General features: G+C 53.9%; 1 protein-coding gene across 2 annotated transcripts in view; it reads right to left on the bottom strand.

The window, feature by feature from the left end:
- PITPNM2 (phosphatidylinositol transfer protein membrane associated 2) overlaps positions 1-11,290 on the bottom strand; it is a 146,503-nt gene extending 135,213 nt beyond the window's left edge. Inside the window, exon 1 of one of the 2 annotated variants that reach the window (XM_057526714.1) lies at positions 11,163-11,290. The gene's annotated coding sequence lies outside the window, so the exon portion shown is untranslated. The remainder of the gene's footprint in view (positions 1-11,162) is intronic. The other variant, XM_057526719.1, reaches the window with a different exon arrangement.
- Positions 11,291-13,083: the final 1,793 nt, after the last annotated feature.

A 13,083-nucleotide genomic window follows, 5' to 3' on the forward strand; every position in this document is an offset into this window, starting at 1 on the left:
ACGGTAAATTTGATGTTATGTGTATTTCACCACTCAAAAAAAAGAATGAAGTACTGATACATGCTACAACATGGATAATCCTCGAAAACATTGTTACATGAAAGAAGCCAGACACAAAAGGTCACACGTTGTACGATTCCATTTATGTGAAATATCCAGAATACGTAAATCTATAGAGACAGAAAGTAGATTAGTGGCAGCCAAGGGCCAGGGGAGGAGAGAGAATGGAGGATGATTGCTAATGGGCCTGGGGTTTCCTTTTGGGGTGGTGAGAATGCTCTAGAATTAGACAGAGGTGGTGGCCGCACAGCATTGTGAATGCGCTATATGACACTGAATTGCACATTTAGAAATGGTCAGTTCTATGTTACACGAATTTCACTTCAATTTAAAAAAAAAGAAGGAAAGGAAAGAAACTCTCCCATTCTCTGGCCTTCTCTCCTCCTGCATCCAAAGCCTCACCCAGTGCCCTCTTTTTCTGCTGGGCATCTGTCCAGCGGCCCTTCCTGCCCCTTCCGTGCGCTGCACACATTGGAACCTCCATTTTCCCTCTGCATCCAGGCCTGAGCACAGCCAGGGGACTGGAATCCTTCTGTGTGTGTGTCCTTCAGAGCAGGTTAGGATCCTAGTGAGAGTAGGAGAAATCCGGAAGGCAGCCTCCTGGGAGAGCAGGTGGGCCAGACCACCTTCCCCAAGTTTTTTTTTGTCAGAGGCTTCATTAAACCCTCTTCCAATTTCAGAACAAGGCAAGGTGCTCCGAGGAAGCCAAAAAGGTATAACTCTGCCCTGCCTCTGGGAGCCCCTGCCCCGCCCAGCTGGGACGCCTGGGCCCCGGGAGCTACACCAAGATAACGACAGTCCGGGGAGTGACTCATACAGTGTGGGGAGCCCCAGGGAAAAGCAGACCCTCTAACTCTTGCTGAAGGGACCCCGGCCTGAGCCAGAGGCTCCCACGGGGACCCACCTGTGTCTCTTCTCCACCTGGCGGCCACAGGCCCTTCAGCTCTCCCAGCTCAGAGGACATAGCAAGGCAGCCAACTGCGGTGCAGGTGGGAGAGACAAAGCGTTGGCCTCCACCTCCTCCCCTACCTGCTGCTGCGTCCTGACCAGGCCACTTTGGGTCCCTGCTCTTTCTCTAATGAGCAAGGAAAAGGTCAGAAGTGGGGCAGGAGGAGGGGAAAAACCCAGAGCAAACTGACCCAGCCCCAGCTGAGAACCCAGAGTGGGTGGTGAGCAGGGCCAACCCTCATGGACAAGCCCCAGCCCACTCTGAACTGTGCCCTTTTAAAAACATGCCTGTCCTACCCCCATAAACGGGGTTCCTAACTCAGCCAGTCTGAAAGCGGCTCTGACCTGAGGGAAGGAAAAGGCACCACTTCCCAAGACCTCAAAGACACACAACTGGTGGAGCCTCTGACCACAGCCTCCTAGGCGTGTGGCTACAAGACTTGACAACAGGATGCCAATGGGGCCTCCAATTCATGTATGTACATGGCCGTGACCCCAGAGCATGCAACCCTATCTTGGGGAATCTAATCCCGCTCTAAATCCATGGTGCCTTTTGGCCTCTTTGAAGAGCAAAAGCTACAGAACAAAAGAAGAGAAATTCTGTTTTCCTCTCTGGAAAAAAAGAAAAGAAACAAAAAACTCACACAAACCCAAACTGAAAGCTTCTGGGCACTGTTCAGACTGAACTAGATCAGGAAATACTGATGGATTTTTTTTTTTTTTTTCTTTTTTGCCACACCACGTGGCTTGCGGGATCTTAGTTCCCAGACCAGGGATCGAACCCGGGCCCTCAGCAGTGAAAGTGCAGAGTCCTAACCACTGGGCCACCAGGGACTTCCCCTGATGGATTTTAAAAACAACAACAACGTAACAACATGGCACAGGCCATGTAACGGACGTGACAACATGAACTTGAAAAATCGAGGACCCCGATTAGGACAAGAATCCTGGCCAGCAGGTAACCTCCTCTGTGGTTGGCCCAAATCATGACCTCCCTGAGCTGTAGTGTGCCCGTGTATGAAACACAACAGCTGAAGGCACTGGGTGCCAAATCATGACCTTTTCGAGCCTCAGTTTCCTCACCTGTAAAATGGGCACAGCAGCACTTCTGGGTATCAAATGAAGCAAAACAGGCAGAAGCACTCCATGCCATGGAGGGTGTTACACAAAAGGTGGATGAATGAGAAAGGCTGCTTTGCCTCTGGACCTCTAGCCACCGCCTCCCCGCATATGGTCATCGGGCCCTGAGTCACCACCAGGCCACTATGCCGGGCACCAGGGGCTCAAAGACAAATAAGCCAAGGTCCTTCAGCCTGCAGAGCAGCTGGGCTAGACCAGGGATCCCTATGGTTTGGAGAGGGAAGGGCTGCTGCCTTCTCCTTGGGCAGGAATCTCAGTATCCAGAAGTCTATCATGAAGCATCAACCTGGTTGGGTACAGGACGGGTGCCATTATCAGCCAAAACCCTCCAAACACCAGTCCTGCAGCTCCCAGGCCACCAGGACAAACCTGAGTGAACCGAACATCCCAGATTTCACAAGCCGGCCTCCAGTTTACAACCGTGTGGTGAGTCTCAATCCTGCTCCACGCCCCGCCTGGGGTGGTAAAGTTTCAGGGAAACGGAAAGTCATTCCTCCTGAAAGGTCAAACCCTTGGACTTGGTTTTTTCCCATGCTCCTTCCTGCTCCCCTATTCTCCTAAGATGCTGAATTCCTCTTTTCCTCCCTGTTGGAAAGTCAGACAGAACATTCCTCAGGAAAGGGGACAGTTTGCCAGGAGAAATAACAGAGGTAAAAAGAGAGAGAAATGGGTGTAATTGGTGCTCTAAACCTTGGTACCCAAGGAGTGCAAGGCAGATGCGCTGGTCAGCATGCATCACCACGACCTCACGATGCGCGGGTGAGTCACCCGAGTGAGGCTGGGACCCGAAATGAAACGAGCAGCTTGGGAGCTCAGCTGAATACTGATGTGGGGATCTGTTCACCACCTCCCTTGCTACTCCTGGCAGCAAATGCCCAGGCTGCGTGGCCCCCAAGTATAAATTAATGAGCTCCTTTCCACACCAGGTTAATGCAAATCGTGCTCTGGACCAATGAAACAAGCCACTTCAGAACTCTGCTTCACTGGGTTGGAAAATATCACAGGAGTAGGGGAAGAAATGAGGTCCTAAGTTATGCATGTCCATTTGATGGCTCAACAAGGGGGAATGCTTTCAGAACTCTTGAAGCTTTTGTTATTAATGGTGTTTTAGTGTTGGGTTCTTAAACACATCAAACAAATTTCCTTCTAACTGGTAGTTACCGACTGCCATGGGGAAGGCTGCAGGCCGCCCACCTCCCAGATGGCTCAACCACAGTGAACGTGTGGCCTGTCAGATGCACAGCACTGATGAACTAATTGAAATATGCTGCAAGAAGCAAACCCCAAATAAATGTGAAATAGCTGCTTCCTTATGCAAGAGCCCGCCCGCCGAACTGCCTCCATGGCTGGCCGTCCCTGCCAACTGAACGGTCCCCGGGCTCCTGCTTCCGTGTGGTTTTCAGAAGACTTAAATGCTTTTTGTCCATTGTGATTACCCAAGAGGGAAAAATTCTAATTGCAGAAAATGTTTGGTTTTTCTCCCTCTTATGGAAAAAAAAACCCAAAACCTGCAAGTGAAAAGTCAACTCTCACGAAGTGCCCAGCAGGACAGAAGAGCGCAACGGGCCAGCCAGCGATAAACCGGCCTTGACCGCGCCTCCCCATCTGCGGGAAGCCCCGCCTCCCCGGCAGCCCCGCGCCGGGATGGAAGCTGCTCCCTGTTGGAAATGGGAATGGCCACCTATTTCTACCCCGATGCCTACCCCCGCCCCCCACCCTTCAAGGTGGGTTTTCAAGGGTCCGTAAAGAGATAGCAGAGGGACAGCTGGCAGCACCCACGGCGTAGCCCTCCCTGCACCCGCCTCACGCAGGGCCCTGGCGCCTGGTGGGCGCTCCCTGGGGCCTGACTCCTTCGTGGACCGTGGCCAGGTGAGGCCAGGAGGCTGCAGGGCCTGACTCAGTCCAGCAGGGCAGCAGCGGGAGAGCGCTCTCGCCCTGCTCCACAGCACAGCTGATGAGTCAGCCAGACCCTACAGAGACCTGGGGCAAAGCCCCCCCGGATGCAGAGAGAGAAAATTCCATCCTTCGCGGGGAACCATTTCCAAAAAGGGAAATAAAGATCCTCGGAGAGAAGAAAGAGCAATAATCCCTATTACTTATGTACCAACTCTTCACAGGGCACACAAGGCAGAACATTTTTGGAAAGGTTTCCAGGAGTAAGAAGGAGTAAGAAAGCCAGGATTTGAGGGTTGGGGCCCCGGGAAGCCCCATGCTGGCCCGAAATGCCTCAAGAGAATCATTTCTGGGACTTCCCTGGTGGTCCAGCAGTTAAGACTCCATGCTCCCCATGCAGGGGGCTGCGGTTTGATCCCAGGTCAGGGAACTAGATCCCGCAGGCTGCAACTAAAGACCCTGCATGCTGCAAGGAAGATCCTGCACACGGCAACAAAGATCTCCGTGTTGCAACAAAGACCCGGTGCAGCCAAATAAATACATATATATGTATTTTTTAAATGGTAAAAGCTTAAAAAAAAAAAAAAAAAAGGATCATTCCTTTGGGCGAAGGGCTGCCCTTGGCGCCTCCCAGCAAAGACCAGTTAGTTCTGTTAGACGTGGGGCTGCCGACACCCCCTTGTATGCGAGAACACGGGACCTCCTGCCTGCGGGCTGTGGAAAGGGGAGATGGGCGCCCTTCTGGAAGGGATATAGGAGGGCGAGGTGGGGAGCCTATGCCCGGATATTTCTCCTTCCTCTGGCACCCAAGATAGAGCAAACACAAGAAACTGTGGCCCCAGGCTTCATTCACCAAGTAATTACTGAGCGTCCACGAGGGGCCCCGTTCTGTACGCTGGAGTTACCATGGGGGCAAACACAATGACAAAGACGGCAGATGGGTCACTGCGGTGGGGGTGGGGGGGTAGCACAAGGAAGAAAGAATCTCATCGCGAATGCTGCAGGAGCTGAGAGGAAAGAACCACACTTGGGATCAGCCAGGAGTGGGTGCAAGTCTTGGCTCGGCCCCAGCTATCTGTGCAAGCTCCAACAAGTCACCTACCTCTCTGAGCCTGTTTCCTTTCTGTAAAATGTGGCAACAGTCCCTCCTTATCTCTCCGGAATGCTGTGTTGTGGAACTACTTTGTATAAACTGTTGGTACTCAGTACTCGTTATTCACGGATTCCGGTATTTACGAATCCGCCCACTTGCTACAGTTTACTTGTAACCCAGAAACTGACGATCGCGGTGCTTATGAAGTCATTTGCAGACATGCACGGCCGGCGGGGGGGGGGGGGGGGGCGGCGGGTACTGACTCACCCAACGTGCAGCACAGGTCAAACAAGGTGGCCCTCTGCCTTTCGTTTCAGTTCAAACTGTCAACAAGTGTCCTTTCCGTGATCCATTTACTGCCACAGTTTTCACACTTTTGTGCTTTTCTTGTTAGTGATTTAACATGGCCCTGAGCATGAAGCTGAAGCACGGTCTAGTGCTCAGAGCCGAGAAGGCTGTGATGTGCCTTATGGAGAAAACGCGTGTGTTAGATGAGCTTCGCTCAGGCGTGAGTGACAGTGCTGTTGGCTGAGTTCAATTAATGAATCAATAATATAGATTAAATAAGGCATCTTTAAAGAGAAACACACATAAGAGAGTTATGATCAGTGGACAAACACATTGTGACCAGAGGCTGGCAGGAAACTAACTCCGTATTTCCCCTAAGAGCAGTGGTTCAGGGCACTTTACAGAACTGCCAGGAATGGGCCTGGACTGTGTGCACACGTGACCTAGGATGTATTATATTCGAGGGCTTCCGCTCTGTGAGGCCATCGCTCCTGCAGCTGACGTATCCACACCTGGCCTATCAGCATCACTCCGAGATGGAAATCAGCCTCGGGGTCCCCGAGTCCTGCGGCTTCTTTTAATAACTCTCTGCCTTTCCCCTGCACTCCCAACTCCTAACACCTTCCCACAAGAGGGAAACGGGACTGGGACTTCCGGGCTTCAGCGAGGAGAGGGTGCGAAACTGCCTTCTTGATGCTCTTCCCCAAAGCTCTTGCTTGGGTTTGATTTGTCTGTTGCTGGAACCCTGCCTGTTGGTTCATTTTGTTTCTATCCTCTGGCAAGGGCAGTTTTTTGTTTTTTTGTTTTTTTCAAATTTAATTATTATTCTGACGAACTTTATTTCAACAGTAACTATATTTTTTGTTTGTTTTTAAACGATTAAAGCAATTTTATTTTACTTTTTTTTGAATTTTTGAATTTTATTTTTTTATACAGCAGGTTCTTATTAGTTATCTATTTTATACATATTCGTGTATACATGTCAATCCCAATCTCCCAATTCATCCCACCACCACCACCACCCCCGCCACTTTCCCCCCTTGGTGTCCATACGTTTGTTCTCTACATCTGTGTCTCTATTTCTACCCTCCAAACCGGTTCATCTGTACCATTTTTCTAGGTTCCACATATATGCGTTAATATACGATATTTGTTTTTCTCTGACTTCACTCTGTATGACAGTCTCTAGATCCATCCACGTCTCTACGTTTGTTTTTTTAATACTTATTTATTTGGCTGTGCCAGGTCTTAGTTGCAGCATGCGGGATCTTTAGTTGCTGCATGAGGGATCTAGTTCCCTGACCAGGGATGGAACCCAGGCCCCGTGAATTGGGAGCGCAGAGTCTGGACCACAAGGGAAGTCCCAAGGGCAGTTGTTAATATGAGTAATTGAAGTGAATGCCAGCTCTCCTCCCCAACAGTGCTCTTTCTGCCTTTGGTCATAAAGGTTTAGCAGGGGTTTTTCTTGGTGTTTGCTGGGCTGGGCGTGAGGAAGACAGTACCCCTGTACCCGTTTGACAGGAAAAAAGGGCTGATGTACAGGGCTGCTGTCCGACTTCAACTTTGCCAGTATCAAGAGCCAGCACCAAGCTGGTAATTAGGGACCTGGGTTCCAGGCTGCAGGGCAGGTCTTGGGCACTGCTCTTCTGTCAGCCTCGCCCTCTCATCCTTAATGGGGTATAGCCCTCCCAGCTCCAGTGTTCCCAGACCCTCCAGCAAGGCCGGAGAAGACTTGAAAAGGCACCACCGGGCTCCCCACTTTCCCTCCAGACCGATTCTATCCTTTCACGCAGGAACCTTTTCCCGTAGGGCCGTGGTGATAACCACAAATTTGACTCTAAATCCTACACACCTTTCCAGGTGCTGTGACTATCAAAACTCCACCCATTCCTCAAGGCCTCCTTCAAATTCCACCTCTTCCAGGAAGTCAACCCTGACCGCATTACCCAGAAAGGGTGTCTCCTCCTCTGAAGCCTGTCTGCTGTTTAAGCAACACTTATCTCACATGCCCGGTGTTACCCGTTAGGTAACCCGTTAGGGTGCATCTCCCTAACCACACCGTGAGTCGGCCTAAGTTTTAGGTGCAATGTTACATGTTGTATTCAACTCTTATCTGTCCAGTTTTCCAGAAACCTTTTGTGATGAGTTATGAAGAATACAGAGAGAAGAATACAGATACACTTACATATACACGTGCACATAGACAGACAGTAAAGTAGAAATAAGTATGCTGACCACAAGGGTAAGTGAATACAGTCGCTACATGAAAATATCGCATTGTGCTCCCAGCATCCTGGAAGCCAGGGAAGAGGAGGTGACCATAATCAGTTGGAAAGACAGTGTGGGTGGAATGGGAAGAGTCTGGCAGAACTGGGTACAAACCCGTAGTGCCTTAGGGCAAATCAGTTGACTTCTTTCTCTGGGAAAATGGAGGAAGAACACCATCTAACACGCAGGGTTCGTGGGGAAGCCTCGTGCACGCTGTGTGCGTGCAGTACACAAACCATACATGTTTTCCTTCCCCACCTTCCTTCTCATTATCAAAGGAAGAAGCAACCTACATTCCCCGCACACAGGGGGGCAAATCTTGCCTGGCCGTAAATTCTAAAAGAAATTTTTCATACTAGACTCTGTAAGAAGACTTGAGCAGAGAGGGGGCAACGCCCCACGTTACAGTCAGCCCTGGTTTTAGAGCAAAGCCAGACTAGGATTTGCCATGGCCGCCATGGCTCTATTGGATCACATCCCGGGTACCCAGTGAAAGCCTAATAAACATTGACGGAAGGACCTACAGAGAAGCTACCTGAAGACCACTTAGTGGCAGGGGGTCCTGGTGAGCAGGTTTCAGGAGGGCTGTCTGCAAGGCTGACCACCTCTCCTGCCCATGTCTAAGGACGCAGGCGTAAGATCATCGTTCTTCCATGACAGAGCACGTGCCCCCCCCCGCCACTGTCTTCTCCAAAAGCAGCAACGCAGCGATCATGAAGCACCAGAAGTTTCCTCTTCTTCTTTTTTTTTTTTTTTTAAATAAATTTATTTATTTATTTTTGGCTGCGTTGGGTCTTCGTTGCTGCGCGGGCTTTCTCTAGTTACGGCAAGCGAGGGCTGCTCTTTGTTGCAGTGCGCAGGCTTCTCATTGTGGTGGCTTCTCATTGCGGAGCATGGGCTCTAGGCACGCGGGCTTCAGTAGTTGTGGCGTGCGGGCTTCAGTAGTTGTGGCTCGCGGGCTCTAGGGCGCAGGCTCAGTAGTTGTGGCGCACGGGCTTAGTTGCTCCGCGGCATGTGGGATCTTCCCAGAGCAGGGATCGATCGAACCCGTGCCCCTGCATTGGCAGGCGGATTCTTAACCACTGCGCCACCAGGGAAGTCCATCACCAGAAGTTTCCTCTTCTAATCTCTACAAATGAACTGTACGTTCTCCACGACTGGCTCTTCTCAGGGACCAAGCCGAAAAGCCTTAACGGGATGCAATGGTTAAGAGAACATCTGCCTGGTTTTAAAAGAGGCCTCTAGATATGGAGGCAGGCAGAGCTGGGCTCCAGTGAGAGAGGATGTACAGTCAACTTGGGACAAGGGCTCTTAGCTCCTCACCACTTAACCGACAGACATTTTCCCTAGAGCCTCCCATGTGCCAGGCATGGGGGATGCAGAGAAATGAGATTGAGTGCTGATCTCACAGGAGCTCAGTCTAGCAGGGAGGCACAGAGTAACATTTAACTGCCGTTCTGCGTAAGTTAGATTAGGGTGGCACAAAGGTGGAGGTGATGGACGCCACCTGGGAAGGCCAATGAAGACAACAAGCCTGGGTCTCGGTAATGAACAGTCATTAAGGCAGAGGACGCAAGGCCCAAATCCTACAGGGCCTCATATAAGCAGAGGAATTTTCTTTCAGATTCCATAAGGAAGGACCAACCAAGATCAAGAGAAACCAAGTGACTCAGTGAAGCTCGTACGACCTTATGGGACGACCAGGCCTGGAGCCTTGACTCCCACAGTTCAGTTACCCGGCTGCATCCCCTGCACGGCGAGTGCAGAAGGCCAAAGAGAGAAGCCCAGTCCACACCCAGCACCCAGAGAGCCTAGAGTCTGTGCCTGGCCATCGTCATAGCAGAGCATGTACTGTCCTAGTCATCTGGCAAGTCCCTCCCTGTAAGAAAAACAGCCCTTCCTAACTCACTGTGTTTCTCTCCGCAAAGGGAGAGGGCTGGGAATCTCCTCTGATCACAGAGGAAGAAGAAGAGTTTAACAGGGACTGTCCAGGAGTCAGATAAGCTAGGTCCCCAGAGGCAAGCTGGGGAGGGGGCTTCTAGCCCATCCAGACACTGACGCTGACGGTACACAGGGTGCTGACCCAGGGCTGGGGACCAGGGATGAATCAAACTCCACCCCTGTCCTCCATCCTCCAGGAGCTCACAATCCAGCCAGGGAGATAAGCCAGGCCCAAAAGTAACTATAAAATAAGGCAGGCGGTGATAAGAGTCACACAAGAGACACAGATAAGGTGCAGTGGGAGCTCAGAGCAGAGATGAGTCACGCTGGGGGCTTGGCCGCAGGGGAGATTCAGATGAAGGGGAGCATTTACCACATTCCCCTCAGAAAGGAGGGGGGTGCTCTAGCCTATAGCCCCAGTGGCTCCCAGGTAAGGGCTGGGGAGAGAGCTAGGAGGGGACCAAGAAAGATGCTCAGAGGCGGTCCCCTGTGAAGAACCCTGATTCTGAAGGGGAAGACGCAGGTAGGCCTGAGACTTTGGAGAACTGCCCCAGCCCATATTTCAGAGGCAGGGAGAGGAGTGTAGGATGAGGAATTTGGAATTTACGCAGGGGCAGCAAATGCGTTGAAAAGAGAGCTAAAGATTTGCCTTGAAATGACATTTGCCTAGCAAACACACGCTATTTATTTAGAATGTCCATTTGAGGTTTCCCGGCGGAATTAGCTACACGTTATGGGGGAGGCGGGCACTAGAGCTTCCCTCTCCCCAAGTCCCCCATCAGCCCTGCCCCTGACAAGCAAGGCTGAGGGAGGGGTTAGGGAGGAAGCTCGCCGCCGCTCTGACACAGCGCCGGCCCCTCAGGTTACAACAGCAAAGGGAGACTCACGGGATGGAGAGGGGCCAGATTTTCCTCCAGCGAGGGGGACACCGGCAGCACTTCTTCCAAGTCCTGGCCCCCTCTCTGAGGGCCGCACCCCGGGGGCGCAGGCCCCGGACACCCACCCAGCCAGGCCAGCGCTGGAGGGCTGTCCAGGTGGAGGCGGGAAGCCCAGAAGGCTAGACCGAGGGCTGTGGCCACCACTTCCTCGCGGCCCCTTCCCAGCACTGCACACACACCTGCCCCTTGGCCGCCGTGACACTTGTCACTGGGGGAGGGGAGTCCTCCGCGCCCCGGCCGGAACCGACGGAAATTCGGCATTAGCGTCGGGGCCCCCCCCCTGAATCCCGAGGGCCAGCGCCTCCCGGGGGGCCGGGCTGGGGGCGATTTCCTGAGCCCGGGATCCCCGCGCGCCATACCCTCCTCCCCGCGCGGGGCGGCGGGGCCCGGGTCTCCTACTTTTCCCTCCCGCCGAGCGCGCGGGCCGGCGGGCAGGCGGGCGGGCAGGCGGGCCTGGGCCTCCGGGAGCCGCCGCCCGACCGGGGTCCCCGCCCCGCGCCCGGCCCCCGCCTCCCCCTCCCCGGGGGCTCCGCGCGGGCCTGAGGAGGGGGCCCGGCCGCGCCGCCTTCCGGCCGGGCCGCCGAAACACTCACCCCACTCCGCGCGGCGCGGCTTCGTCCTCTTCGGCCGCGCTGGGCCGCCGCCGCCTCACGCCGCCCGGGAGGCCCCGGCCCCGCGGCCCCGGCCCGGCCGGCTGCGCCCCGCGGCTCCGCGCGCCGCCGCCGCCGCCGCCGCCGCCGCCGCCAGCTGGCCCCGGGCGAGCGGCCGGGCCCCCGCGGGCATGCTCCCCAGCCGTCGGCTGGCGGGCGGCGGGCGGGCGCACGTGCGGGCCGCCGCGGGTCTGGGCGCTCGGAGCGCGGGCCGCGGGCCGACAAGGAGGCGGCGGCCGGCGGGGCGCGGGGCCGGACGCGCCCGCGGACCGGCCTGACAGCTCTACGCCGCGGCGCCGCCGTGCCCCGCGCGCCCCAGCGGCCGCTGCTGCCCGTGCGCGCCGGGCCCGCCTCGCATTCCCTCACTCGGCGGCAGGCCTGCGCCTCCGTCAGGCCACGCGGGGAGCCGCCCGCCGCCTCCGCCCGCCCCGAGGGCCGGCCTCCGCCCGGAGCAACGCGGCAAACTTGGTGGCCCCGCTCCGGCGCCGGTCGTGCTGTCGCCCCGGCGACCCCCGAAAGCCCGGGGCTCGCTTCCGCGCGGGAGGCCCCAGGCGCTGGACCCGGCCCACGACCTCTCGGCCCTTTTAACACCATTGGCCTCGCCTGTAGGGAGACTCGCGAACACTAAGAGGGGAAGGGAACGAGCAGATCTGCAGAAATTGGGGAAAAAAAAAACAAAAACAAGTCTTTCGGGAGTAAAATGACAAATCAAGGGGAACGGAAGTGCGTGCGGAAGACTTCGGAAGGCATTTGGAATGTGTGGACAAACCAAAAGTAGTTAATTGAAGTCCAAACCTTGATGCCGGGTACTTGCATCAGTTACCGACCCGATTTGCAGAAATAGGCATCAAGGAGTTCTCTCCTCAGGATCCCAAATATGGTCTGGACCAAAAAATGAAAATGCTCTTTGGTCATCAGAAGTCGTGAGAGTAATAGTAGCCAGAGGGTAAGTTCTAGTCCCTGACCTCAGGGAACCGGCAGAGAATCAGAAAGAGCTTCATCTTGATGTTCCCTCCCGACTGGACGCTCCAGTTGGACCAAGAGGGTACTGAGTGAAATTTAAAGGAAATCACAAAGCGTGTATTTAGACTGAGCAAGGATGGCCTTGTTTGTCAAGATCTGAAGTAACTGAATTAAACAGGGCACACCCAAAACCTATGGGTAGTTTACCTATCACCAAGTACCACCGCCTTATAAGGTCGAGAGGAGCCGGGGGGGGGGGGGGGGGTAGTGCTTTCCCCTGGAAGGGCAAGGGCAAGCTCAAGTTAAAGCGCTCCAAGATGAGTTCAGATCAAGTCAGAGAGAGAACAACCCTGACCAAAGGCTGTCCCATCTCCTTGGACATTGAATGGGCCAGGAGAGCCACTGTAACACAGCTTGCCTCAAAACACCTGCCTTATGATCACACGGAGACAACTGAAGGGGTCCCCATAAATACTAAACCCTCAACTCCTTCCCTCCACCAAGGGGTGCCCTAAGACCCATTAAAGGTTTTCAGCCCCAATGCTGTTCTGAGTCGGCCAGGGACTGAGTCATCATCTGTCTCCTGTACACCCGTCCTCCTTGCCTGAGGGCCCGTGGAAACCGGATTGGATGACAGACCCTTTTGCTGCTACACTTCTCCCTGTACTTCTGCTTTGACCTAATAATAAAAGTAAAAAGCAAAAAAAAAAAAAAAAAAAAAGGGTTTCAGAGCATACAGATCTCCAGAGTGAGGCTCTGCCTGTAGCCCAGTCGGAACGGAGCACCTGGACGGCTGCCATTGTAACCCTGCAATGACTGCCCTCAGACCAGTAACTCGGAAGACTTAACATCATTAAAAACCAGATCCCACAGTTAGCCAGTAGGAATAAATACACTAATA

This window comes from Balaenoptera acutorostrata, chromosome 13 (assembly GCF_949987535.1).
Source record: "Balaenoptera acutorostrata chromosome 13, mBalAcu1.1, whole genome shotgun sequence".
NCBI lineage: Eukaryota > Metazoa > Chordata > Mammalia > Artiodactyla > Balaenopteridae > Balaenoptera > Balaenoptera acutorostrata.